Source organism: Rhinolophus sinicus, linkage group LG11 (genome assembly GCF_036562045.2).
Source record: "Rhinolophus sinicus isolate RSC01 linkage group LG11, ASM3656204v1, whole genome shotgun sequence".
Taxonomy (NCBI): domain Eukaryota; kingdom Metazoa; phylum Chordata; class Mammalia; order Chiroptera; family Rhinolophidae; genus Rhinolophus; species Rhinolophus sinicus.
Genome location: NC_133760.1, coordinates 66,743,451 through 66,771,122, shown reverse-complemented (window position 1 = coordinate 66,771,122; position 27,672 = coordinate 66,743,451). Strand labels below are relative to the sequence as shown.

General features: G+C 41.1%; 1 protein-coding gene across 3 annotated transcripts in view; it reads left to right on the top strand.

The window, feature by feature from the left end:
- Nucleotides 1-13,532: 13,532 nt before the first annotated feature.
- The window catches only part of NRF1 (nuclear respiratory factor 1), a 117,002-nt gene continuing 102,862 nt past the window's right edge, over nt 13,533-27,672 (top strand). Inside the window, exon 1 of one of the 3 annotated variants that reach the window (XM_019751370.2) lies at nt 13,533-13,907. The gene's annotated coding sequence lies outside the window, so the exon portion shown is untranslated. The remainder of the gene's footprint in view (nt 13,908-27,672) is intronic. The other 2 variants (XM_019751361.2, XM_019751352.2) reach the window with 2 other exon arrangements.

Genomic DNA, 27,672 nt, shown 5'->3' with positions numbered 1-27,672 from the left:
CTGGACTTTTCCTCAGCCGAGTGGGCTGTCTGGCTCCAGTGACTGACCAGTCCATGTGTGTGTGGAGAGGGAAGTACAAAGGCCTGGCTCCTTGTCTCAATGGTATAACTCCCAAGGGCCATTCCACTTCCAGAACTTTCTAAGGCTCTTATTGCAACTGCATTGAAGCTGAACTTTGCATTAAAGCCTAACTTCTCCCTGTGTTCTGTCCTGCTTCCCTCACTCCTTATAGAGGTTGTTCCCAAGAGCATGTCCCAATAAACCTCCTGCACGTAAATCTCTGTCTGAGAGCCTGTTTTCTGGGTAAGCTGACCTCAGATGATAGCAAATGTAAAAAAGTTTTTTAAATTCTTTTTTCCGGTACAGTTGTTACTATACTTCCTCTTAGGAAAGGAGGTGTCTTTTGAGGAAAAATGCCTTGCTGAGTGGGGACTTACTGTGACCTGTGGCAGTGGAGTTAGCAGGGAGAGGAGGGGAAGCCGTTCTGCTGGAAGCAAAGGGACGAATTACTGTCTTTGCTCCTGAACAGGGAGGAGGCTAGTGAAGAAGAGAGAAGAGTGAAAGGGACGCACGAAAGACAAGGAGGCGAGCCAGAGAGGTGGCAAGAAGCCAGGACTCGTGCGAACGGATAAAGGCCGTTTAAGAAGGATGATGACATTGGCTGGCTTCGATGTAAACCTCTGTTGTCTCTCCTCTGCAACCATCAGTGAAACGCAGCTACACCAACAGAAGCTTTGGGGGAGTGGTCCATTGTGCGGAAGTCAAAGGAGCCAAGTTTTATCTCTGAGACACTTTGAGCCACTGATAGTGCATATAAGGACACAGGTGACCACGACATAGAGGAGGCCATGTGAGTGGAGTCCGGGCTCCCGCAAGGCTTGAGGCTCAACCAAAATATGGGCAGCAGAGACACCCCTACCACAGTCCCTGCTGCAAGCAAGTGTGACCAGAAAAGAGTGCCGGTCTGAAGGTCCCAGGATAACCCAGGAAAGGAAAAGTAACTCCTTCTGCTCCCTTTCTCCTTTGGGACCCCAGGACACAAAGGCCCACGTACTCAAAGTGGCACAGAGCATGATGACAGCTAAAAGGGGAACTCTTACCAGGGAAAGCCGGGAGAAGAAAGCCCTGTTTTGGCTGCCTTTAACACATTTGGAGAACAACGTCCATTCATTTCACTCAAATGACCCCCTTACCTAGTTCACATCATAGTCACGACTGGCATTTTCCCACGGCCTCAGGTTTTATGTGATTGCAATCCTGGTGAGCAGCAATTTTGTGCCACAGGTTTTATCTTCCAGTTTTTGGAGGCAGGATAACATAGTAGGTAAGAGCTTGGGTCCTGAAATTAGACGGGGCTGAGTTTCAAATCTACTCTCACTAACCTTATAAGGCTTCTGAGCCTCGGTCTCCATACCTGTAAAATGGGCTCCTACTCGGACCTTAGGGTTGTTGTAAAGATTAAAGGAGGTGATAGATGGAAAACACACATGGAGATAGCAAGCACTTGGTAAATACTGGTTATTATTATTATCTAACCTTTTGTCAGCATAAATTGCGTGGCTTTAATATTCTCTGTTGTTGGATGTTAAGTGGCTTCTAGCTTTTGTCTATTATAAATAATACTCTCCCATTTTCTTAGGTGGAAACTGGCATATAGGATAATTCAATGCTTTATAAACTATGCACTCTTTAACTGATAAGGACTGATAACTTCATAGTGTGATTATGAGAATTAAATGAATTAAGACACATACAGTGCTTAGAACAGTACCTGCCACATGGCAGGCTTTAGAAAAGTGTTTGATGATATTATTACTGTAATTATTCTTTGCACCTTCATCTGTCCTCTTAAGCCCTCCCCTCGCACCGCCCTCCACCCTCTCAACTGGATTGTAATGACATGCTGATGCTCTCTTTGCCCTCTGTCAAGTTCTTGTCATTTCCTCCAACTCCTACAGGGAAAGAATCGGATTTGCATCATCTAAAAATTCCGCTAATTCAGATCCTAAAATCAAGCGAAAGGAACCTCCCTCAGAGTATCTAAGACATCTCAGAGCCGCACGTTCACCTGCTGCAGATATTGGCAGCCAGCCCTCACTGCCGTGGCCTTCATGGGTGAGAAACAGAGTGATGGAGCCCTCTCCCAGAGCGCCAGAGCGCTGGGCAATGTTAATTAATAAGCCTCACTCCGGCTTTTGCTCACTACTCCAGGCTGGCATTGGGGAAAACTGTGAGACTGTAAAGAAAGACTATAATCCCTTCCTAGAGTTGATTCCTTCCACTGCATTTAACCTTTACCTTATCGACTTTGAAGCCAGACAAACTTGAATTCACACTGGCTTAAACATCTCCTAGCTGGGTAGCTTGGACAACTGTTTTTTAATTTCTTGAGCCTCTGTGTCCTCTTCTGAAAAAATGGAAACAGTATGTTCCACCCAAGCGTTTTTTTTAATTTATCTAAATTGTGGTAAAATCCACATAGCATAAAATGTACCACCTTAACCATTTTTAAGAGTACAGTTCAGTGGCATTAAGCCCACAGGGTTGTTTTTGAGGATTAAATGAAAGAACGGATATGAAACTTCTCGAACATACATGAGAGCACAGTGAATACTCGTTGAATGTAAGCTCTTTTCTCCTAACTTCTCCCACAGTTAGTTGGGAGAACAGCAACGATGGTCCACAGCGTTGGGAGGCTGAGTAAGAGCGCCTTGGTCGGTTTGGTTTGAAGTTCAAAGCCTTGTCGCATCTCTTATCATAGCCGCCAGCCTGCCGCTTGTGTGGCTGCCGCTTATCACTGAATTGACTTGGTTGCATGTGGAAAGTTTGTCTAGCAAGGAAGTCAAAGCAGCTGGGCAGCCTCAGAGAGTTTCCAGAGAGCTCTCCTTCACACACTTGATGGCACTGGTGGGAAGGAGAGAGCAGCCTTCTGTGGGCCTTTCCAATTAGCTGAACTAGGCTCAAGGGTGACAGTTACAGGAGCCAGATTTCACCTTAATAGAAGGAGGTCATCCCTGTCACTGCCTGTGAAACTAGGACCTGGAGGTCACTCATTGGTTTTTTTGGTGGTTTTTATTTCCTGTTCTGTTTTTCAGTTTTGTCAAAGCAATATGGCATATGGTTGTTAAAAGTGCATTATGCTAAGAGGCTTACAACAATAAACAATGGTCTCCTTCCCCACTCCATTGCCTCCCAGCCAAGCTCCTCTCTGGAGGCAACCACTGTTAGCTGTTTCTTCTAGTATTTGTGTCCACATTTCCAAATAATATGCTTAGTTTTACATTTCTTGGTTTACCAATTTTAGATGCTACCCATTACCTTTCTGTTATGATAGATGAGGACTGACACTTTTGTACAACCTCCATCCTCTCATCAGAAGTTGTAGTTAAATTAATGTTCAGTGTGTACTTTATTATGATTATGAATCATTCGAGCCTTTGCCACATCCTACAAAGTCCTATAGGATCTGGCCCCTGGCTCTCTCTTCCCCCTGCTCTTTACCCCTTCATCTTTCCTCTCCAGTATCAGTGGCCTCCCTGTTCCTCAAACATGCGACCACACTGGTGCACTCCGACCTCAGGACCTTTGCACTTGCTCTTCCCGTTATCAGAATACACTCCTTCATGACCTGCTTCCTTATTTCATTCATGAATCTGCTCAAATATCACTTGATCAAAGGAGTCTTTCCAGACTTACCTACTGAAAATAATACTCTCTCATCCATTTTCCCAGCTTTAATTTTCTTCAAAGACTTATCACACACAACCCCATGACATTATATTATACACTTATTGATGTAAATATTGATTATATATTGCGAGAAGGGACTTTGTTTACACCGTGTCTCCTGGGCCTAGTAATATGCCTGGTACATCGAAGGCTATCAGTAAGCATCTGGAGAGAATGAATGCTGAGCCTATCGATTTACTGCACTGTAATTTCATTGTTTGTACGATTCCCTCCCCTCGCCCCCAAAGTTAATATTTACCTTGGTTTTTCATTTGCTTTGTTTTCTATAGAGCACACTCTCCAGCAGCCTTTCAATCCATTTTGTTTTTTTCATACAAATGTATCAGATAATCTGCTGTGTTTAGAATTTCCCTCTGTCTTAGTCCAGTTAAGCTGCTACAATAGAATGCCATAGACTGAGTGGTTCATAAACAACAGAAATGTATTTCTCACAGTTCTGGAGGCTGGCAAGTCCAAGATCAGGTGCCAGCAGATTTGGTGTCTGACGAGGACATGCTTCCTCATTCATAGATGCCATCTTTTCGCTGTGTCCTTACATGGCAGAAAGGGTGAGGGGAGCTCGCTGGGTCTCTTTTATAAGGGCACTCATCCCACTCATGAGGGTTCCACCTCTTACTATTCTTATGACCTAATCACCTCCCAAAAGCCCCACCTCCTAATACCATCACATTAGGGGTTAGCTTTTAAACATATGAATTTTGGGAGGGACACATACATTCAGCCTAGAGTGAGTGCCCTTTGAGTGCAGAAGCAATGCAGAAATAGAGATAAAATATCAACATTGGTAGATGAAGGGGATGGGAGAACAGGATTTCGATCTGTAGCCATATATTTTTTGCTGGGCCCCTGGCCCCACATTCTTAGAACCTCCAGGGCGAGCCTGCTCTGGAGTCCACTACATGGAAGCCCATTGGATAAGCCTCTCTGAAGGGACATGAGCATCACCAATCACCAACCGTCACTTCCTTCTCTGGGGATGAGGGAAGCGGTGGGTTCCTGGGCAAAGAGAAGGGCCAAAGTCACTCTTCTCAATTCTCTAGGATAGATGAAAGATCCTGTTTAGTAGTTCAGATGTGAGATTGGGAAGCATAAAGAATGCTTCTTCTGCCTCTCTTCGTTCCTTTTTATTCCTCAGCCCCAGCAGTAGAGCTCTGTCCTGCTCTTCTGGGAAGGTGACTCTCTAGTCCAATTGTCCTGCAATTTTCCCTCATCATCACTCTGTGAATTTCCTCACCTCTCTCCTGTATTGGGTCCCCCATTTCCTACGTTGTGTTTTACCAGGCATAGCTTCCAGTCGGTTACAAAGAAAGGGTGCATGGCACAGAAGTTTCTAATATCTGGCAGACTGAAAATGTCTTCATCCACCTCATCCTGATTGATGATTTGGCTGAGTATATAGTCTAGGTTGGAAATGATCTCGCCTTATCATTCTGAAGGCTTTGCTCCGTTGTGTTTTAACTTTCATTCCTACTTTTAGAAGTTCGATGTCATTCTAATTCCTTGATCTTTTTGTGTGATCTGCTTTTCCTCTCTGAAAAATTTGAGGAGCTACCTTAGTTTTCTGTTGCAGTTGTAATGAGTCACCACAAACTAAGTGACTCAAATTAACACAAATTTATTATCTTACAGTTCCGTAGGTCAGACATCTGACACAGATCTCACTGGGCTGAGATCTATGTGTTGACAGGACGCATTCCTTTTTGGAGGTTCTAGGGCAGAGTCTGTTTCCTTGCCTTTTCCAGCTCCTAGAAGCTGCCCACTTTCCTTCGCTAATGGCCTCCTTGCTCCATCTTTAAAGCCAGCAGCTTTGGGCGAAATTCTTCTCATGCTGCTGTCTCTCTGGTTCTCCATTTTCTGCCTCTTTCTTCCACCTTTTTTTTTTTTAATTGGAGGATATTGGGGAACAGTGTGTTTTTCCAGGGCCCATCAGCTCCAAGTAGTTGTTCTTCAATCTAGTTGTGGAGGGCGCAGCTCAGCTCCAAGTCCAGGGGCCGTTTTGAATCTTTAGTTTCAGGGGGCGCAGCCCACCATCCCACGTGGGAATTGAACCAGCAACCTTATTGTTGAGAGCCCGCAATCTAACCAAGTGAACCATCCAGCTGCCTCTTTCTTCTACTTTTAAGGACCCTATATTTTCTCGGACCCATTTTTGTTCACGGTCTCTGTAGTAGTGGTTCTTAGGGAAACTGAGGAAACTCAACAACAAATCGCAAAATGGAAACAAGAATAACGGCTATTTCCTCTGTGTAGAAGGAGAGCAGTGTGGCTTGGCGTTCAGCGCATCTCGCTGGAATTCAGATAGTCACATGTCTGGCTGAGGGTGAGTGTAGAGAACGGTACACCTCAGGTGCCCCAGCAGCGGGGTCGACCCTCTTGTCTGCCCTTGTTTGGTGTTTTCTTCCTAAGCAAGGCCTTTTCCCACGCATTCACACAGCTCCTGAGCGCCTTATTTCTGGGGCCCCCTTTCAACAGATGACTTAGTCTCCTGCCTCACAGAGAAAACTGGGAATAATGAACTTGAATTCTCTCTCCCTCGTTAAGCTCCCTACACACCCACACCCTCACATCCTTCTTCTTCCGCTCTAGCTTCTCTTAAATGTGCAGGGCCTCCACCTCCTTTCCGCCCCACCCCCACTCTTGTGCTTTCTCACCTTAGGGCCTTGCTCCATCAATTTCCCCCTCTTTTTCCCTGTAGCTTCAATGTCTTTCTACTGGCTCTTTTCCAGAAGGAGCCTTTGTTATAGCTGCATAGAGGTTACAGGAGTTCCAATTTCTCTAGTCCCTTGTCTCTAACATCCAATCCACTGCCAAGTTATAGTAATTGTATATTTTTCCCATGGTCTCTTCATTCCCAGTGCCCACTTGTTTGGATTGTCACCTTTCTGCCTGGATTAACACAATAGCCTGCCACTGTTTGCCCTGACCTTAGCCCTTCCTTTGCTTCATGCTATTCTGTTCAATTAATCTTCTTAAGTACGGCTCTGATGATGTCATTCCCAGTTTAACAGTCATCACTATTTTCTTAGTGCCTGCAGAATCTGACCTAATGTTCCCTCTCTTTTCTTACTATCCCCGTTTCCTTCATGCTCTGTACCCTTAAGTTGCACTCAAGAGTCTGATAATCCTAGAGCAGCCCCTGTGAGTTCTTGCGGGAGTATTTTCCATGACGTTGCTTCACCTTGAGGTGTATGGCCTTGCCAACAAGTCCACCTCCCCCCGCCCCTACGTTCAGCTCAGATACTAACTTTTCTGAATTCCTATGGACGCTCACTACAAGCCAGAGCTAAGAGTAAGGTGAGCCTAGCAAGGCACCAAAGGAACAAAATTTAAAGAGGCACTCACTCTCCGTGTTGTGCAAGCGTCTATTCCACCCCTGGTCGCCCTGCCTCAGCCTTCTGACTTCCCAAAACACATGGCTTCCTTGTTGCCACCCATCGTTCAAGCTGTCTGAAACCAAACACATCCTCTTTCCATCTAAATTGGCTGTCCCTTTAGATCACTGTCATCCATACCACCATCATTCTGTCTTTCTGTTGTTTAGTTCTTGGAATTACCTCTGACCTTTGCCCTCCTAGTCACTAAACATCTCACCAACTACCAAGCAGTGTTGAAACTTCCTGTATTTCCTCCATTAGTCTTTTTCTTTTCATTTCCTTAGCCATCTCCAGCCTAATTCTGGTGTGTTATGGAGTTCTGCGTATCTTTCCAGGATTAATATTAAGATGGTATTAAGATGTTTGGTTGGGGATCCGGGAATGCTTGAATCCTGCCTTGGCCAGCCATTTCCCGTTCCCATGATGTCCCTGGGGGAAATATGCATACAGGAAACAGTGACACAAGCAGGCGAAGGAGAACTTTATTGTTAGCTGGGTATCTGGCCTCAAACCACAGTGCAGAAGTCAGGAAAAATAGGCCGGACTCGGGTTGTTTCTGTCTACTCTTCCTCATCAATGTCCAAATATGAGTCTTAGAACTTGAAGAGGATGCTGGCCGGGATGCATCTGAGTGGGGCAAGGGCTGCCCTTGTTACCGCTCGGAATGTGTGGAAGGTGGGAGACTGCACCTACTCATGCCGAACCTTTTACCTTTTAAAGGCTCTGCCCCTAGAGAATGTAACTTAATCCATATTCTCCAATTTTAGCAAGCTTTTCTTCCTTTATGGGGATGGGGTGAAATTTCTTGCTCACCATTCTTCTTTTTTTTTTTTTTCTTGCTCACCATTCTGACCCTGCTCTAAAGAGAGTGAAGAAAGGGGAAAGCCTTGAGTGCCCTCTATGGACCAGTGGCTCAACTCATATTTGGATTCCTGGTGAATCTATATACTATTCTGATCTTGTTCGTGGTTTACTTAAAATTGTCAAAAACTATCTGTTGCGTCCTAAGGAGGCCATTAGCACCCTCTATAGCCTGGTTCAACCTACCTTTTATTAGGATTACTATTACTATTATTACTATCATTATTATCATTATTATTATTATTATTAGAACGACCTTGGGAGTGTGGCAGACAGGGCAAGAATAGGAAAAGAATGCCAAATGTAATCATCCAGTAATGAGGCCAGTTGGATCTAATCAAGAGGGGGAGGAACCTGGGCGGTTACCAGATTTTCATCCATCTCATAACCCAATCAACAGGTCCAGAAAGAAGTAGGTGAGGCATCATGGAAATCTAATCTGTAGGGTAGGGTCTGGGAGAACCCTGGTGATACATATCATATAAAAGGGACTTGATGTGTTCACAGTGGTGGCAGAAGAATCTCTCTGGCACATGTTGGCCAATCCTCTGGCTAAAAGGCAACCTCAGCCTGCTGAGACAGGATTCCCCGTTCTTCTGCAAAGGTAAGCCCAGTCTTGGCTTGAGGCAGTAACCTCACCTTGCTCAGGATGCAAAATGTCATTGAGTCCTAAGGAGGTTCGGAATTACATATGAGAATGCTGAAATAATCAAGTCCATAGTATTCATATTTTTGTGTTAACTTTGGTAATATTCTGTGCAAGTTGGTATTTTCAGTGTATGTAGGAAAGAGATTTTATGTTAGAAAATCTGAAAAATTAGCTTTGTGATTCCAATGTGAAGTAGTAGGTTGGTGCAAAAGTAATTGCGGTTTTTGTGTTTATTTTTAATCTTTTAAACTGCAATTACTTTTATACCAACCTAATATATAATTGGGTAACTGATTCTAGAATTGTATTAGAGAATTTTACCAGTTTGCAAATAGCATTGAAAGAGAATCTGACATTCACTATATTTATATACTTAATATATTAGATTTCTAAGAGTTATTGGATGAATAGCTATATGATAGATGGCTAAGAGCAAGTAACTTAAACTTCTTGTGCCACTGTTTTCTTACCTGTAAAATGAATATAATAATAGTACCTATTTCATGAGGTTGTTGTGAGGGAAATAAGTTCATGCAAGAGCTTGCACTAGTGTCTGACTTTCAGTAAATGCTCATTAAGTTAGTTATTACTTATATAAAGAGGTGTTGTTTGTTAGTTCAGGCATTTAAATATAGTATTTAAAAGATAAAATGAAAATTAATGTATAAAAATGCTGTTTAAAATGTTTATGAAAAATCATTAACAATGTTATAAGTGAAACAGTTATTTAAGGGAGTTTAGTGTATTCCAACCAAGTTGAAAGAGTATTAATCAGCCATTCAGCCTCCTCTCGGGAAGGACAGGGCCCATGTATCCCCACTGTATCCTCAACACCCAGGCATTTGGTACATAGTAGGTGCTCAATAAATTTGTGTTGACTTGAACTGAGACATCATATAAAAAAGATTCTAAGACATTATAACCAATACACAGTGTTAATTGAGACAGGGACAATAGGAGAAAGAACAGCTTAGAGGGAAGATAACAAGGTCAGGTTTTAACCTATTGAACTTGGAGTTGTCTGTATGACATCAGCTCCCGATCATAGTTTGCAGTTTCATGTGTAGGGCAGACACTCAGGAACCAGCTTGGAACAGAAGATGCATATTACAGGGATTATCAGCTTGGATTTGGGGACAAGAGGCCCTTTGAAAATGACTGTTAATATTTCCTAGATTTATAAATAGATGAGACTAGTGGATTAAGCTTAAAGAGAAATGGGTTTTAAAAATTGTTACCTTAATAAATCAATTACTAATTTTAAAAAGTAATAATAAATAGTCTTTTCTATCCCTTTCCTCCCAAATCAGCCTCAGGCATGAAAAAACTCACCTTGACATTTCCAACCTTGTTACACACTGCTCCTTTGTCTTGGCATCCCCTGAATGTTCTCCCCAACTTTGGGAGGGAGTCCCCAAGGATATTTACATGTGCTCAGGAACAGTTATTCATTATCATCATCATGAACCCAGCAGCCACTATCTATCATACCCGGATTTTGTACCAAGCAATTTACATGATTAATGGTCATTGGAAAAAAGCTAATCATACTCAGCACTTACTATGTGCTTCCTGGGTGCCAGGCACTGCTTGCGCCCTTTATGTGTAGTCTCTCTTTTCACTTCCGTATCATGAGTGAAGAAACAGAGGCTTAAAGGGTTAAGGGACTTGCCAAGTTTTCACAGGTAGAAAGTGCTTTGATGGAACAGGCCTCCCCAGTGGAGGCCTGGGGCCTCTGAAAACATGGCGGTGCGGCTGCTGGGGCCAGCGCTCTCTGGAAATGCAGAGGCATCCTGGGCCAGCCCTTGAATTGCTCACATGGTGTCAGCTTCCTATGAATCCTTGTGGAGATGGAACTGTGCACATTTCCAAGTTGAGCTGGGGAAGCTGCTGCTCTCAGGATTCCACGCAGTTTGTCAGTGGGTCCTCCAGTCCCTTGTGAAAAGTTCCCTCAGCCCGTCTCTCTTCATCTTCATCTCCTCCTACTCACACAGGCAACACTGGAAGGGAAGTCTGACTACCTTCTAGAGCTAAAAGCCTCCTGTAAGTCAACTGTCCATTGTTACTTAGAGGGTCTGTCCCACTGGTGAGTAAACCACCTCAGACAGGCCTGAATGCTGGCTACTCAAACTGAGACCCCCTGCGCCTTTTTACTTACTAAACACACCTGAGGGTATCACACCTTGGCCTGTGGCTCAGTCTCCCCCAACTCCCCCCCCCCCCCAGTTATAGTGTCTTCACCTTTCTGCTCTATGCCCTTAAGAATCTTGCCCGCCTTTCGAGGCCAAATCAAGGTCCGTTGCTTTGTGAAATTTCCCACATAACTTTAACTCTGATTACCTGTTGAAAATATTATCTGTATCACCACGTATTTGATTCTTAGCACACACAGTAATTTTTTACAGGTAATCAATCGAATGACCATCAGCTTACCGAAAGCAAAGCCAAGTTGGGAATCTCCTGCATCCCCCAAGCTGCTGAGCTCCCAGCCATTTCTCAAGGGTCTAGGCTTCCTTTTTTCCTTGCTCTGGGCCTCAGGGTTAAGTCATCTTGAGTCACCCCTTCTTTCTTACTTCAATTACTGCCTACCTCTTCCCGTATGGAGTTTTCTTCCTGCATTATACTGTCTACAGTTTCTGACTCCCTCATGCTAAAGATGAATTTGTTAGAATCCAGTTCTTTATTCTCTTAAGGTAGATTTTTCTTTTCTTTTCTTTTTTCTTTTTCTGAGACTGATTCTAGAATCTTAGGTCATCCAGACTGGGGTTCCCGGGCTCATTTGTCTTAAGAAAGTAATTTGCGTTTCTGCAGAGGGTAGAAACAGAGGTCTTTTCTGCTATGTTTATTGAAGGTCTACTGTGAGCCAGACTTTGCAAGAGATGCTGGTATAAAGTCCCGAACAAGACACACTCTCTGCCCTCCTGCAGGTTCCAGATTGTGCCCCATGCGTGGTCTGAGAGGTGCTGTGCAGAAAGACTAATGCAGTGCTTTCAAACTTCTTGCAACTGTAAGCCAGTAAGAAATGCATTTTATATCATGATATAGTACACACACACTTATGTACGTACATTTATATATGTGAAATAAATGTTTCACAAAACGAAAGCCTTACAAAGTTTGGTATCTGTTTATTTTATGAAACGCTGGTCAGGATCCACTAAGTTAATTTTGTGCTTCATCAGTAGGTATCGACCTGCAATCTGAAGACCCCTGAGAATGGTTAAGGACACAGTTCTGAGTTTAGGCTGATGGCTTTCAAACCTGTCTCCATGTTACCATCTGGGTTTGGGCAAGTAACCTCTACATCTGCAAAATGAGATAATAGTAGTACCTATCTCATGGGCTTCACTTGAGAATTACATGAGAAAGGAAATCATGTGTGTAAAGGACTTAATATAGGGCATGAGACCTTGTGAGGGCTCAATCAACATAGATGGTAAAGTATTGGATGTGATGATGGAAGGGCCTAAGCACTCAAGGGCTGGGGGATGAGGGAATGCTTTCCTAGAGGAAATGCTATTAATGTTGAGACCTTAAGGAGTCGTTGAGATTATTCAGGTGAAGGTTTAAACAGGTGAATAGAGATAGGAGAAAAAAGTTCTGTGGAGAGAGAGCAGTCCTTGCAAAAGTTGTGAGATGGGAGAACTTCTTGTCTTGTATGACCTGAGAGCTGTTTGGCTGTAGCTGGCAGGAGAAGTCTGTGACAGAGGAGGTCAGAGATGGCAGCAGAGGGTGAGGTTAGAGGGCCCTGAAGTCACGTCAAAGAATTTTAGACTTTAACTGATGTGTAATGGGATCTTATTAAGCCTGTTAAGCAGGAAAATGACATGATTTACTTTTTAAAAAAGCCAATCAAGCTGTAGGGTGGAGAATGGATTGGAGAAGGCAATTCCTGTGGCATGGAAACCACACAGAGGTTTTTCTGGTGTCTTGATGAGATGATAGTAGCCTGAACCACGTTAAGAAACGACAGGGACTGACAGTTTTAAACATCTAATTGGATGTGGAGACTTGAAGGAGAGAGGAAGGAGCAAGGGATCATTCCTAGGTTTCTGACTCGAGCACCTGGTTGGTGGGTGGTGCCACTCACTCCTCTTAGAAAACGCTGGATAAAGACATTCCACTTTCGGAGATGTTGAATTTGGAGGGAAATGGAACTTTGCTGAAAATTAAAGTCTCCTGATTTTGTTGCTTTGTTGTCTGACACCCTTTGAGATAGTTGGCAATTCCTTAAGCAACGGTTCTTCAACTATGGTGTACATGAGAATCAGCAGGAGAATGTGAGTGGGGGAGTTGGGGTGGAGGGGGATGTTAATAATGAAGGTTCCTGGGCTAAGAAGCCAAGATGCTGGAGACACCAATTGGGGCCCCGTATTTAAATAATCAGCCCCAGGTGATTTTGACTCAGGTAGTCTCCTGATCACACTTTAAAACACAAAGAACAAAAACTACCTTCCAAGTGTCTCTAAAATTAGATTGTTTTTCTACTATCCACCCCTCCTTCTCGGTCACCTGCGTGGGGGTCCCCATTACTCCTGATTCCCTCCCCTCATGGTGTAAGCCTCTTGAGAGAGACCGTCTTCCTAATAGGTGCATATCCAACACGCCCATAAAAATATCTGCTACACACAGTGTCCTCTAGATATGTTCGCCGAACACATGCACGATAGAATACATTAATATGTTGCTCTGTACAAAAACTTTCGCTTTTAAATCCCCGGGCAGGGTTTGAAACAGGAAAGCAGAGGTCCTTCCAAAGAGAGGGTGAGGAGGCGACTGGCAAGGCAGCGCTTAGGGAGGAGATGCGGCAAAGCCCCCTCTGGATTGTGTGGGTACATTCAGGAGCTCCTGACTCCCGGGGCTGGGGGTCGAGAAATGTTCTATTTCCACATTAGCAACCATCTTGGGCTGCCTGCGCCACTTCTCCGGGGCGTCCACATTTGACGAATCCAGTTACTTTCGTGGCTTCGTCCCCATCCAAGCCTTTGAAGCGAAATGTGACCGCGAGGAGGCCGCGGGGGGCGGCAGGGGCCCTCCGCCCGAACACCCTCCAGGACACCCAGCCGAGGCACCGCCGACCTCCCCATCATGGCGGCCGCCGGGAGGGGAAGCCGAGCCCGTGCGTCGCGTGCGTGCCTCCCCTTCCTCCCCTCCCCCACGGCGGCGGCAGAGGCGGCAGCGCTCGCCATTGCCGCTGGTGGCAGGAGGCTGCGAGGAGCCGGCGCGGTCGCAGTCTCCACGGCGCAGGCCCACGGTAGCGCAGCCGCTCTGAGGTGAGTGCCCTACCGCGCAATCTCCAGCTATTTCAGCCCCGGCGCAGCCGCAACACGGCGCCCGCCCGCCGGCCGGCCGGCCCGCCCCGCAGCCGGCACCCTGCCGCCCCCGGCTCCGGGCCTGGGCCCCCGCCGGATTCGGCCGGCCTCGGGCGGGGGCCCCGGCCCGGGCCCGTCAAACCGCCACCCCGAGGATGCGCAGGCCGCACTAGGCCCCAGGCGTCCTGGCGGGCTCGGGAGGGAAGCGCTGCCCTCCCGAGAGCCCCAGGGCTCCGGCCTCCCTTGCCGCCTGAAGCTCTCGGGACCGCGGCCTCCTCGCTACCGTGGAACCCGGGACCCGGGCCCGGCCATCCTGCGGGCTCGGGAGCGGGGAGCCGGGGAGAGCGCGCCGGGCCCGGGAGCGGGAGGTGGGCGGGCTGCGCGGGACCGGAGCTGCGGCTCCCCGCTTGCCCCCTCGGCCCTTCCTGGGTCTGGTCCGCGGGCGGCGCGGCGGGCTGGGCCGGGGCGCGGGAGTCGCTGTCTCCTGCGGGAGAGGAGGCTGGCTCTTGGGGCGACCGAAGCTTCCCTCCCGCCGGGGTGGCGTGGGCTTGTTACCCAGGTAGACTGGGGGACGCTGGAATATGGCGCGTTGCCCACCTTCTTGCAAGTTAGGAGGCGGCCCGGGCGGCAGCGACGGCAGTTCGAGGAGGAGGGCGCAAAGTCCTTTTGTACGCAGAAATAAGGAGCGACATTGTATTTTCTACCCCGTCTGAGATGCTGCCTGTGGAGGGGCCGTGGTTCTTCCTGTGCCTGGGGTGGTGGTCCCCTGGGTGAGAGAGCGGGGGAGTGGCGCGACTCTCGGAAGGAACCGAACCTTTACTACTGGAAAGACAGGGGCTCTGGATTGCCTTGTGCATGGATATTATACCATATTCCCAGCTTTTCGAGGACTCAAGGGTTTGCCCCCGCATGGTATCCACTTCACTGTGCAATGATAGCCACCGCCTCTCTCACCTGTTGTGTCGTTATGGCTGGTCCCAAAGTTTCTACAGTGTATCTAACAGTGCCCATCAGAACTTGAAGTTGTTTAAAAATCTTAATATTTTTCGGGCTTCCAGTGGTATCCGCTTCAACCAGTTGGAGGAGCTGTAGGCTGGTCTCCATCCCTTCCTTTCAAGCATTAGGTTAGAATATATTAATTGCTTACTTTAGAGCTGGTGTCAGTTGTGCTTTCTGTGGTCAGAGCGAAATGCACATTTTCTTAAGTGTGTAGAGACAGTGTATTGGGAAACTCTTAGGGTAAAAGGTAGTGTGAGTGAACCTGTCAGCTTTCCCAGGGCATCATCTGCGTTAACAGTGACCCTTTCCCCATTTCATCTCTGCCCAGCCTTTAAAATAGTTCTTTTCCTTTGGCCTTGAACAGTAAGTTATTGGGTTGTTCCTCACTGAAGGGAAAGGGGAGAGGGACCTTGGAGATGCTGGTTTTGTGTGTGTTATTCAGTAGTAACCTGATTCCCTAGAATTATGTTTGAAAGTTCTTGACGTGTTATCCCATAAAATAGTAAAAATATGACTAATTCTGTCGGCGCATCAGAGTGTAATTTCCTTATTTTATTGGGTGCAAAAACAAACATACATTTATCACATGTAATGTAGTATACTTAAATTGTGTACAGAATTTTTTGTGTCAAGGGACTTTTTTTTCTTCTGACAGCATCCTTATTTGAAGTCCTCTGATTTCATCTTGCCTGCCTTCCCTCTATCCCCATCTCAAATTCAGCTTATATGAGGGAAAATAACTTTCTACATAGAAGTTAGTGGTGGTGTTCTCATTTAGAAAAAGTTTCTTAACCCCCAAGCCAGGAGTTTTCATGGAAATAGTTTTCTCACCAGGTTTTAAGGAAATTTAGCTTCTGGACTAAGGGATGTAACTATAATGAGGGTCCTTGTTCAGACACAGAAGGGATTAAAAGGAGAAGGGATTCCAGGTTTCCCTCCCAATTCATGTACATTCCAATGGAACCCCAAATTGTAGGTTTTTGTTTTATTAAATCACAATTATGCATCCATCTGTAATTTTGCTAAGGAGCTGAAGACCGACTTCCCATGGTTTAAATACCTGAATTTGCATTGCTTGCAGGTTCAACCAGACCCCGGGTTGTTGTCAAGAAGTATTTTATGTGAAATAATCACAAATGGGTGACTGTTTTAAGGGAAATATAAGCTCCGTGGGGTCTGGGATTAAATTTTTATGCCTCTTTTCTTATGTGTAATAAGACATTCAGTAAATGTTTGTTGGGGAATAATAATGATGAATAGTAATTATTGAAATTAAATTTTTTTCCGCAAGTATTTGAAAAGGTGTGCTGATTTTTCAGTTTCTGGAAGGACTATGAACTGTCAGCCTTTAGAAGCACACCTTCCAGTTCTCTGGAGAACAGGAAGTTATTTCATACGTTCAGCTTCTGTCAGGTATCTTTGCAAGCCCCTTGCTTCATGCTGCAGCAGGCTTGTTCATCCACTCAGTGCTACTGTGAAAAGTTGGATTGTTGATCTCAGAAGTGTGTACTCTAACCTTAAGCATTTCCATGTATTCTGTCTGGGGCTGTAATTAGTCCAGGAAATGTGATACTTGAATTTAGATGTTTGTGTGTGATGCTTATTAATACATATATAAGTAGTATTTGGAAAATCAATACCAATCTTTGGCTTTGTAAAAAACATTTCAGAAAATATTCTATACTGAAGGACATTTTCTCTCTGTTCTTTTATGTTTTCCTTGAGAGCTAAAGCTTGTGTTTTCAGCCTGAGCTTACTCAAATATAATTTTCCATGAATGCTTAGTAAAACAGCAATGAAATAGAAACCACTTGTTAAGTTTATTTTAGAAACATTTTATTTAGACCAAGTCCAATTAGTGTTTTTTGAGGCTCGGATACATGTTAGTTTTTGTGCATTATGTATCATTTAGTTTCTTCCTTATTAGCTAGGTGTTGGGTTACCCACTTTCTTGGTTTTTCAGTTAGTATTTTTATTCTACTAAGGTGAACAGGCTGGAAGAGAAATAGTAAAAGAAGGGGAAACAAATCATTTTCAGGTGTTTCCAGAAGATTACAACCACATTGGACTATTGGAAACTTTTAATCCTGGAGCAACAAGAATGCTTTGTCTGAAGTTATTTTGATGTAATAAAATTTATTGGAAAATGAATATTTGACTGCTCAAGGAAAATAAGTGGATTATATATACCTTGGGATATGTATTTTTTCTGAAGTGCAGTTTAGAATTAGGCTAATTTGTTTTTAACCCCACTCAACGCAGTTTAGTTATCAAAGCTTCAAAAAAGCTTTATTTGTTTTCCTTTTCATCATGTCTGTATACCTACAGTGTCCTAAGATGTGAACATTAAATGAACTGAAGAAAAATCAGAAATACTTCATAAAGATACTCTAGTATATTTAAAAAAAGAAAAAGAAAACAAAAAAACGGGGTAATTAAGGCAGAGCTACCACATTTGTGATCTCTTGAGGCAAATCTGTATTGTATCATCAATAGCAGTCACTTAAAAGATAAGCTGAACATAAGGAATCTTCTCCAGAATCCCACATCTCATAGCCTGCCTTATCAAACTACTATTGGGCCGTCAGGTAATTTCTTGAGGAAGCCACCTCTAGTAAGGGAGGAGTGTGTGTGTGTAGAGTTTGTTGGGAGAAATGGGGAGCAGGGGGAAGAGGAAGTGATACTAACAAAAGAACCTTTTACAGATTGGGGTGATCACTGGAATTTTGGAGGCAAGTATTTGTAAAACAAGCTAAAGAGCTACTTTTGATGGGGTCATCAGGTGATTTAGACCATCTACTGTATATACTGTATTTAGTATATAACTAGTATTTAAATTAATTCATGGACCCTGATTTCTGAGGTTACAAATGTGAAAAGTTTGGCTGACAGTTTAAGTGGGTATTTTCTTAGCTCTTAAAAGGTGCCTATTGGATAAACTGCTATGCCTTTTTCAGAATCATGAAGAATGAGCTTTATACGCATAAGCATTAAGACCATTTTCAAAAAAGAGCTTGTATTTTACTGTTGGTAAAGTCTTTGCTTTTTAGAACTTGGAGTCTGTTTTGTTGCTGCTACTGAATGCTAATGTGGTAAGGCTGGCAGCTCAACCTACAAAGAACAAGAGGAAGTGAGGAAACGTCCTCATGAAACATTGCTTAAAACTAAGCAGAGGACTAGAAATGGGGAGCTAGGGGCTAGGGGACTTAATTGTTTTATCTTCAAATGAGGATGAGGCGTACTCTCCATTGAGAAATAACCTTAAGTGTGTCCTTACTTTGGAGTTTTGCCATTCATTCACCAGACATTGATTAAAGACATACTGTATTCCAGGCATGTGCTAGGTGCTAGAGTAACAAACCATGGGCCTTGTCTAGTAAGGGAGAAAGATAAGGGCTCAACTAACTATAATACCTACAACTTGTTGAGAACTAAAATAGAGTAAAGGAAGAGGGGTGTGGAATTACAGAGGGAGGGATGAATTCCTTCTGGGGAGAAGGATGGGCGATGCAAGGAGAATAAGTGAGGTTAGGGAAGATTGGTGCAGGGCATGTTGAGGTAGGACTGAAGGGTGAGTAGCAGTTTTACTGATGGAAAAGAGGCTAGCGGAAGGGTGTTGATAGTCTGAGAAGTAGCAAGTCGATTTTGCTGTACTTGGGGAGTAGTGGAAAATGAAGCTGATGAGGTTTCGACCTGATTTGGAAGAGCATGGGGGAGTTACAGATTGTACTTGGTGCACAGATGATGCCTTTAATTAAGATAGGGAATGTATAGAAAAGAACGGAATTTGAGGAGGAAGGGAATAGAGTATGATTCTAGATGTGGGAATGAAGGTATGTCTAATAGCTACCTATTGACAGATTTGGGCTAGAGTTCAAGGGAAAGGGGGATCAGTTAAGAGGCGTATTGATTAGCATAATGTCATAGAAACTGCAAAAGAGTGTAATGTCGGGAGTGAGGAAAAGACTAAGGGCAACCTTGTGCAACACCTGTATCAGGGTCAAGTGCATGAAGAGGGGCCTTTTGAGGGAACTTGAAAAAGTGGGTAAAGGTAAGATAAATGGTGAGGGTTGAAGAAACAGGATGGGGTTAAGGGAATTTTAACAGGGAGTTTAGCAATGTGAGACCTAGCTCACTGGGGTGAAAACTGGATTTGGAAATTAAGAGTTAAAAGAAATGTTCTGAATGTATTTGTGTGTGTATGTGTGTATTGTTTGCCAGGAATTATGATGGTTAAACAAAGTAGATTTCTAGAGCATTATTGGATATAAGGGTAGGGCCTGTAAACCCAATTTAATAGAGGACTCATGCTTAGTAATACATGCTTGGCAGGTCCTGTTCCTCCCCTTCTCTCTTGGGAATTACAGCATAAAAACACTTGGAGAGGACTTAAATTCCAACAATTAGAGTTTATGTATTTGAGTATATAGTAGAGTATACTTGAGTATATAGTCTCTTAAAATTCAGACTTCTCTTAAAAGGTTTTGAGGTTTCATAATGTTTACATGTTAAGTTTCACCTGGGTTTTCATGGATACATTTTGGCCTTAGGATCCTGATCTTTTGAAATTGTATGAAAAATTTTGTGTATGTACCTCTGTGATTTTCCTGGGGAGAGGGTCCGTAAGTTTTTTGAGATTCTCAGAGTTCTTAACACGCAAGGAAATCAAGGGCCTTTTTAGTAATGTTAATGATTAAGTCAAATGTTGGTTGTTAGTTGGCTGAAATCAGTTACCTGACTGGTAGATCAAGGGAAAGAAATTTTGAGTGGGTGTCTCAGGTGAGGAACTTTGGGGAGATATGAGGCACCTCTAGGAGATCAGAGTAGGAGAACCAGAAGGAAGGTGGGAGGGGTGCCAGAGCAAAGCTTAACCAATTTTTAGAATTTTGCCAAGTCTTCTGGACTCCTTGGATTTTTTTGTTTTAAAATACTCCAGTATTCACACTAGTACATGACTATCCATGCACTACACACAGCAGGCTTTGTGGGGGATCAAATTACTGTTGTTTTAAAGAAAAAGGGAGTTTGAAAGAAAGCTAAGTGGTTCATAGATAGCACTCAAAAAATCATTTTTAAGTTGGGCGTTGCTTATAATTTGGAAGTTTTTAAAAATGTGCAAATGTTTTAATCTAATGATTTGTGGCAAGACATTTATTCTCTCCTTGCTTAATTTTTCTGACCGTGAGATGAAAAATGCCATTGGCCTATATTATATGGTCTTCCTGAAATATGACAATTATGGAATGCTTTAAGACCTAAGATGACTTAACGCTAACAAATCGTTATTGTCCACAGTTCTTAAGCCATTAATAAAATCTAGAAATTCAAGCAAATTATTTTATAATGTTCCATATTAGAACTTACTTGATTCCCAGACTATTTCATTCTGAAATTTTAGATAGTCATTTATACTTTCTTTCTCTGATCTTTGGATTTTTGAAATTAGATTAGGAGACAGTTTTGTTAGCTGGGCCCTAAATTCTGGGGCAGTGATCTCCAGCTTTTCATGGTCACCCTTACAAGTAAAACTTTGAGCACACATTCTGAATCCCATTTATAAATGATGTTCCTATGCTATGTACTAATACGCTTATGTGCATTATAAAATTATAGAAGGCAGAAATTTTAAAAAGGTGAAATAAACAGTTTTTTAATGTCTTGCTAATTGAGTTAATGGTGGTTTAGTAATTAATTAGTTTAAGTAGCTTATTTTTATAAACATATTTGCTTATAACTCATGATTTTTTTTCTATAATTAATTCCAGTTGGTAATGTTTTATAGGATACCCTATAAAAGTATTAGTAAATACAAGAATGATATGAATAAATATATTGGGTAATCTTAAAGAGAAATTTTGTGTTATGTAACTTCTAATTGTGTTTGTGGGTTATCTTTACATTCATTAAATCTGCAAAGATCCCTAAATAGAACTTTTCCTGATTTTCCTTTTCCCTTTTGGTCCTTTGTCTTTCATCAAACAACAATGAAATAAAAATTCTTAGCAAGAGATCTTCCATATAAAAATAACCCACAAATTAAGGAACCAACCAAGGTGGTGAGTAAAAACACCATCATAGAACTAGTCTCTTGACCCAAAACTGGCTTCAGGTACTAAGTCTAGAGAAATAATTCTGACATCACCAATTATGTGATTGAGTTAAAGTTTCTTTTAAAATTGCCTTTCTTCCTTTATTTTTGGTTCTGTATTTTAAAAGATTTTCAACACTGAAAATGTATTACTATCATGAGAATGAAAATTTTTAGAAAGAAAAAAATCCTCTAAAATCAGTAGGTATATTTGATTTATAAACATCTAGGTGATTTTCATTTTCTTTCTTGTATCTTTTATTATTTTTCAAATTATCTTCAATAAAAATGCATTAACTTTTATAATCAGAAAAAAATAAACATAAATATGAATAATATAATTATGGCCCTATGGACTCTGTGAAATTTCGGTCAGGTAAGTCACTTATCCTCCCTGGGTCTCTGTTTCCCCACTTGAAAAATGAAGAGGATAGAAATGGTATTTAAAGTTTTTTGTAAATAAAAATTCCTTCTAAAATTAATTCTGAGTCTGTGTTATGACATGTTAAACAATAAATAGAATATATTCTTACAGTAAAAAGGCATGTATATGTGTGTTCATTGTGGAAAAGTAAAGGCAAGAAAATTAAAAATAATCATAATTCTGCCATATAGATAATTAACAATATTTTAATATATATGGTTTTAGATATTTTCTTAAGTATGCATGTACACTCACGTGCACACACACACACTATACATACTGTATATGATAATATGGAATAATACTATGCATACTGTCTTGAACCAATAATGTTTAAGAATATTTATCTATTTTGCCTTGGAACATTCTTAATGGGGAAGTTATAAATCCATTTGTTTTCATGAAATATAAAAGATATTTAAAAGTTTCTCTCCAAATATAAATTTGTCCAGGAAATGCTTACTGTCTGTTTCATGCTCTTGTGTGGTTTTGCTGAGGTCAGTGTAACTTGGAGTAAGGGCAGACAGGCTTGCTTATGAAAGCTTACTTAGTGAGGAATGAAAACTAAATCCTGGGTTAACCTCAATTTCATTCACATATTCACATAATAACTTTTTCCACTCTGCCCTCCTACTTCTTGAAGTGAACCAATATACGTATTATTGATCTTTTATTTTACCCTGGGAACTTCTGAATTGTTATATTCCCACTGAGAGCAAATTAGATATTAGTAACAGCAGTATAATATACAAGTGTAAAAAATAACCTGTTTAGCATTAACTATGGGGAGTTCAAAAGATACATATATACACAAACACACACACAAATATGAAATGCTATGTAATCTAATTTATACTTGTCCTCAAAGAAGTATGTGATGTATATAATTCTAATTTTACATAAGGAAAAATAATCATTCTCAAAGTTAACTTCCTTAAAGATTTTATATAGTGGATTCTCTTTAGAGTTAGTGATGTAAATTTTCTGCCTACTCAATTCGTTCTATCTTTAATCCTTCTGCTAGCTGGTTTGTTTTTTGTTTTTTACGCAAAATGAAAAGCAACTCTAGGGTAAATAGTCCCTTAAGTATGACAATTAATATCTAATGTAATCGTAAATTTTCATCTGAGTATAATATAAAGCATGAGGAGGTGTGTGTCAGAAGAAAAAAAGTATTCTCTTCCCTTCCACTTTGAAGAGTAGGATATTTTATAGGAGAAAAACTTGATCGTGTATACCTAAAAATTAAGACGCTAAAAACAATATCTTCCAGACATAGTGGGAGGTGGAGAATCTGGGAATAAAAAGTATGAATTTTTTGCCTCTTAATCTTTTGTTCTCATTTTTTGTGTCTGAAAAATGTGAGAGCAGTACCTAATTCTAACGAGAATCTACCCAGATTTTTTGAAGAAATCCATTTGGTAGCCAAATCTAATGCCCTTTAAATAGGTAATGTTGTTTAGTATTAATTTAAGGTTTTGGTATAGTAGTGATTCTTTTAAACTTGCATGATTTTGAAATTACCTTTTTAAAAAGAATAATGATTATTTTATAACAACTTTTCCCTTAAAAATAAAAGATTGGGCAGCTGTTCCATGTAAATATGGGTATTCAGATTTGGCCTACCAGTAGTTTCAGAATTCTATACCCAGTGGCTTAATTGACATTTTTTGGATACCTCAAATGTACCACATCCCAAAATGAAAGTCCCTTCTCAAACTTAGCCCTGTTTCACCTCAGTGAATGGTACCATCATTTCACCGAGTTTCTCAGAACAAAAACCTTGGTCTTTCCATATCGTGAAATCCTGTTTAACTTCCTAAATAAGCTCAATTTGTCCTCATCATTTCACTATTAACCACTTTTGTCTGAGTTGATATTGTGTCTCTCCGGAACCGGAGCAATAACCTAAACTGGCCCACCCGCTTTCACTTTGAGCACCAGTGATGTCAGTGCAACCAGGATGAGTTGATCTTTTCCAAATACACAGGTGTGATCACGTCCCCCCATTCTGAATTTAGGATGAGGACAGAGCTCCTTAATGTAGCCATCGCTACCTTTTAGACTCATTTTGTATCAGTCATGCTCCCCTAACCATAAGGCTTTCCGATTGCTGTTGCTTTTGCCTGGGAAGCTTTTTCCTCTCTTCTCTTCCTAGTAAAATCTAATAAATTTTATTCAGGTCTCTCCTCAAGTATCATTTCCTCAGGGAAGTTTTATCACATCTGCCTCATTTTTGTACTTTCCTTCACCATATATGTCTCTGCACATATCATTTTATAGTTGTATGTTACTTGATACATGTCTGTCTTTCTCACCAGATTGTAAGCATCATGAAAGTAGGTATATTCGTGTTCATCGTCAAGCACAGCGCCCGATACATAAAAAGCAGCATTTAAATGATTGTAGAAACCTTGCAAAATTCACTTATAATATTTTACCTTATAACTAGGCTTTTGAGGTGCCATCTAATACTTTATAATGTTTAGGACCTAGGGTGAGACTGGATTCTAAGCCATCTAAGTCAGGTCTGTTCCCTAAAGTTATTAGTCTCTTATTGAACACATCCAGTGATAGGAAATTTACTACTTACTCAAGGTCTGTTGAGTCTTGAAGACGTTTAGATGGTTAGGAAGCTTAATTTCAACTGAAATTTCACCCTGTAACTTTTACCTATTGGTCTTATTTCTCTAGGACTTCAAAAACAAATATATTTTCTATTTTCTTATAAAGTCCTCTGAGCTGTCTCTATTTTAGTTTAAATATTTCTAGGATCTCCATTCAGCCTTCTTGAAAAGGTAATGGGGTATGCTGGAAAGATAGATTTGGGGGACTGTGTTAGTTTCCTAGGGCTCTGGGTTTAAATGCCACTTACTAGCTTGGCAAATTTGAGTGTTATTTATCCTGAGTCTGAATTGCCTTCATTTTAAGACAGGGATAATAGTGTCTGTATCATTGAAGATTTGAGGAACATTTCTGTGAAGTACTTAACACATGGTAGCTTACTCATTAACTGTTGCCTTCCACATACCAAACGACCCTGACTTTACTGCACTTTGTCAGAGTCCCTAGATTATCAATCATGTGAAGCCTAGAACCCTGCATGAGGTGTGGGACTGGTCTGGCAAGTACGGATTACAGTGGGTCCGGTTTTCCTGTATGCTGGGCACCTTGTAGCCACTATGATTCATGTATCCGAAGTGTGAATTAGGTTTATTTGTGGCCACAGCATAAGACTGGCTCATTAAACTAGAATTGGTTAAAGCTCCCAAGTCTTTTTCATTGGTATAATAAATCTGTATATTGTGTAGTTATTTAGACCCAAGTACACATTGTCACATTACGTTGTTGTAAGTGTTACATTATCAAGTCATAGGGCCTAATGCATAATGGGAGCAAAATTAACTCAATTTAATGTTGCTGCGTGGTTTAAAGGAATCTTTAAACTTACCTATTTTGGTGCTATTCAGAGAATATTTCTTAAAACAAGTGCTGTGGTGAATATGAAAAGTTACCATTGAAGTAGCAACTATATCAATTAATGTTTGGCAGATGGATGGGATGCTAGATAGTCCTGTAATCAGGTAATCAGGTATTCCTTTGGTAATGAGTGGCTGATCTCTTCCAGGTTGATGGAGAGCTTGCTTTTGATGATTTTTTTGTCAGGTATTATGAGGTGTGTGTCCATTGCTTATTTAACAAATATGCATTTAATGATTTTCATATCTAGTATTATTTGGAATTTGCATTTGAAGTAAAAGACTAGAGAAATGAGTGATGTAGAAATAGTGTCTTAAAAATATTTATTTTTGAATAAGTATTATGCGCAAATGGTTAAAAGATCAAACAGTGTGAAAAGAATACAGTGGAAAGTGAGTTTCCATAATTTCTCTCCCAGAAATATACACCATTACCAATTTCTTATGTATCCTTCAGAGCAGAGTAAGCAAAAATGTTTTTTATCCTGATCCTTAGCACCAGTGTAGGATTTCTAGGGTTTTTTTCCCTATTGTTGAGAGGTAGGGAACCAAATTCCATAGCTTTTCATTACTAATTTGATTGTGTGGGATGCATTTCCAAGAGAGTTGTATATTATATAGTCCTTTGTGAAAGACTTCTCTTTATAGGCTAAGTTTATACTAGGGAAATAAAGCCAATTTTAATTTAGGCCATTTATTTAGAAAAGGAGTAAAGAAAAACCCATCAATTCAAATTGGTTTAACACATCTTGGTATTATTGCTTGAGCCGTTTCCATGCTTTCTAAATGAATTACTCATTTCGATTATATTGACAGCAGGGCTAAATAAACTATTTCAAGAGCCTGGTAGGTATCATAGTTTAGGAAGAGCTGGAATAGTCCAAGAATAGTAGGGCTATGGCATCATTACATTCTACCTTGGGTTTTTTGCTTTTCCCCACTCTAGTTGCACTATAGGCCAGTGGTTCTTAATCTTTTGTCTCAGGACCCTTTTATACTCTTAAAAAGTACTGAAGACTCAAGAATATGGGTTGTAACTTTTGATTTTTACCATCTTAGAAATTAAAACAAATTTTGAAAATGTTTATTAATTTTAAAATAACAATAGTACACCCTCTACATGTTAAAATAGGTGAAATATTTTTATAAAAAATAACTGTTTTCCAAAACAACAATTTAATGACAAGAGTAGTATTGTTTTACAGTTGTTGCAAATCTCTTTAATGTCTGGCTTGATGGAAGACAGCGGGATTCTCATATCTGCTTTTGCGCTCTGTGCAGTATGTTGCTTTGGTTAAAGTAAATGTCTGAAGAAGATCTGGTCTCATACCAGATATGTAGTTGGGAAAGGGAAGAGCATTTTAAGAGCCTTTTTGAATAATTGTGCATATTCTTTGATATTACACCAAAACTCAGCAGTATTAATTTTTTAAAGGTGAGTTGCAGTGTGGATTCATCATTGTACTTTGTTACATTGAAATCTCTTGGTTTATCATGCACTTTGAATGGATCTTTTAATCCATGCTTGATTTTGTAACATCATACTTGGTCATTTGTAAAATATTAGTTTACTTAAAGTTATGCAGGTCCTCCAGTGTTGACACAAATCACATTCTTTAACACTAGTACTGATCTCATCAGAAAAGGATAAGTAATGGAAATCTGTCAAGCTCACAGTGGCAGATAAAAGTTTTCCAAAATTCTAATTATCACTTAAAATAACAAATTTTATCATTGGCAACAAATACTGTCAATTATTTTCCTTGAAGTGATAGGCACACTTTGTCAATTTTTGAAAAAATATCTGTCAGTTACCAGATCTGAACAACCATATAGTTTGTCTGTCAGCCACTCTTTCAAGTAAAAATGGTGTTCTTTGGGGGGAAAATGGGTAATTTATTTGCAACTCAGAGCATAGTACATGTGCTTTTTGAAACAGCTATTATCACACCTTCAAATAAATGCAGAAGTGCTTTTTGCATACTTTCCATTTGGTTACCCAGAATAGTAAAAAGATGAAGTTAAGGGTAACGATTTAATAAAATTAATAATTTTTACTTTTACATCAACACATTCTTAAATAAAATGGACTCACCTTTTTTACTGTGAGCACATGAAGGTGAAGAATATAACAACCCCTGCTACAGCGTGGTGCCATTGTCCTAAATTGTGCAAAGGTGCCAGTGATTTTACCCTACCGTTGTTTTTGCATCATTAAGTGCAAATATAAACATAGTGACAAAAGGCAAATAATGTCTTAGTTACTATGAAAATCGTTTTGACCTCATGGATCCCTTGAACAAATCTCAGGGACACCCCCACCCCCCGGGTTCTGTGGTTCACTTTGAGAGCTGCTGCTGTTTGAGGGTTAAACTAGCCATCCGGATGCCCCTCCACTTCAGTGTCTGGTCCTGGAGTTTACACAGAAAAGGTGCGCAAAGAATACTTAATGAATATGGTATGATAGCTAAACAGGACAAAACTTAGCGCGTAAAATAATAGGCCACCTTTTCCAAGTTGTGCGAACAGGGTGAACAAATGGAGTGTGGATGATAATATATGTGGGAAATGCAATTGATGAAGTAAGAACTAAATAATATAAGGTGATATTGAAGTTGGAATTAACTGGTTTCAGAAATGCACAGGAAAAGAATACCCATGTACAGGTACCTACAGAGTTAATGATTCAAGTGTTGTTAGGCTCCTATTAATGAGTCTCTACTTTTTGGGTCCTTA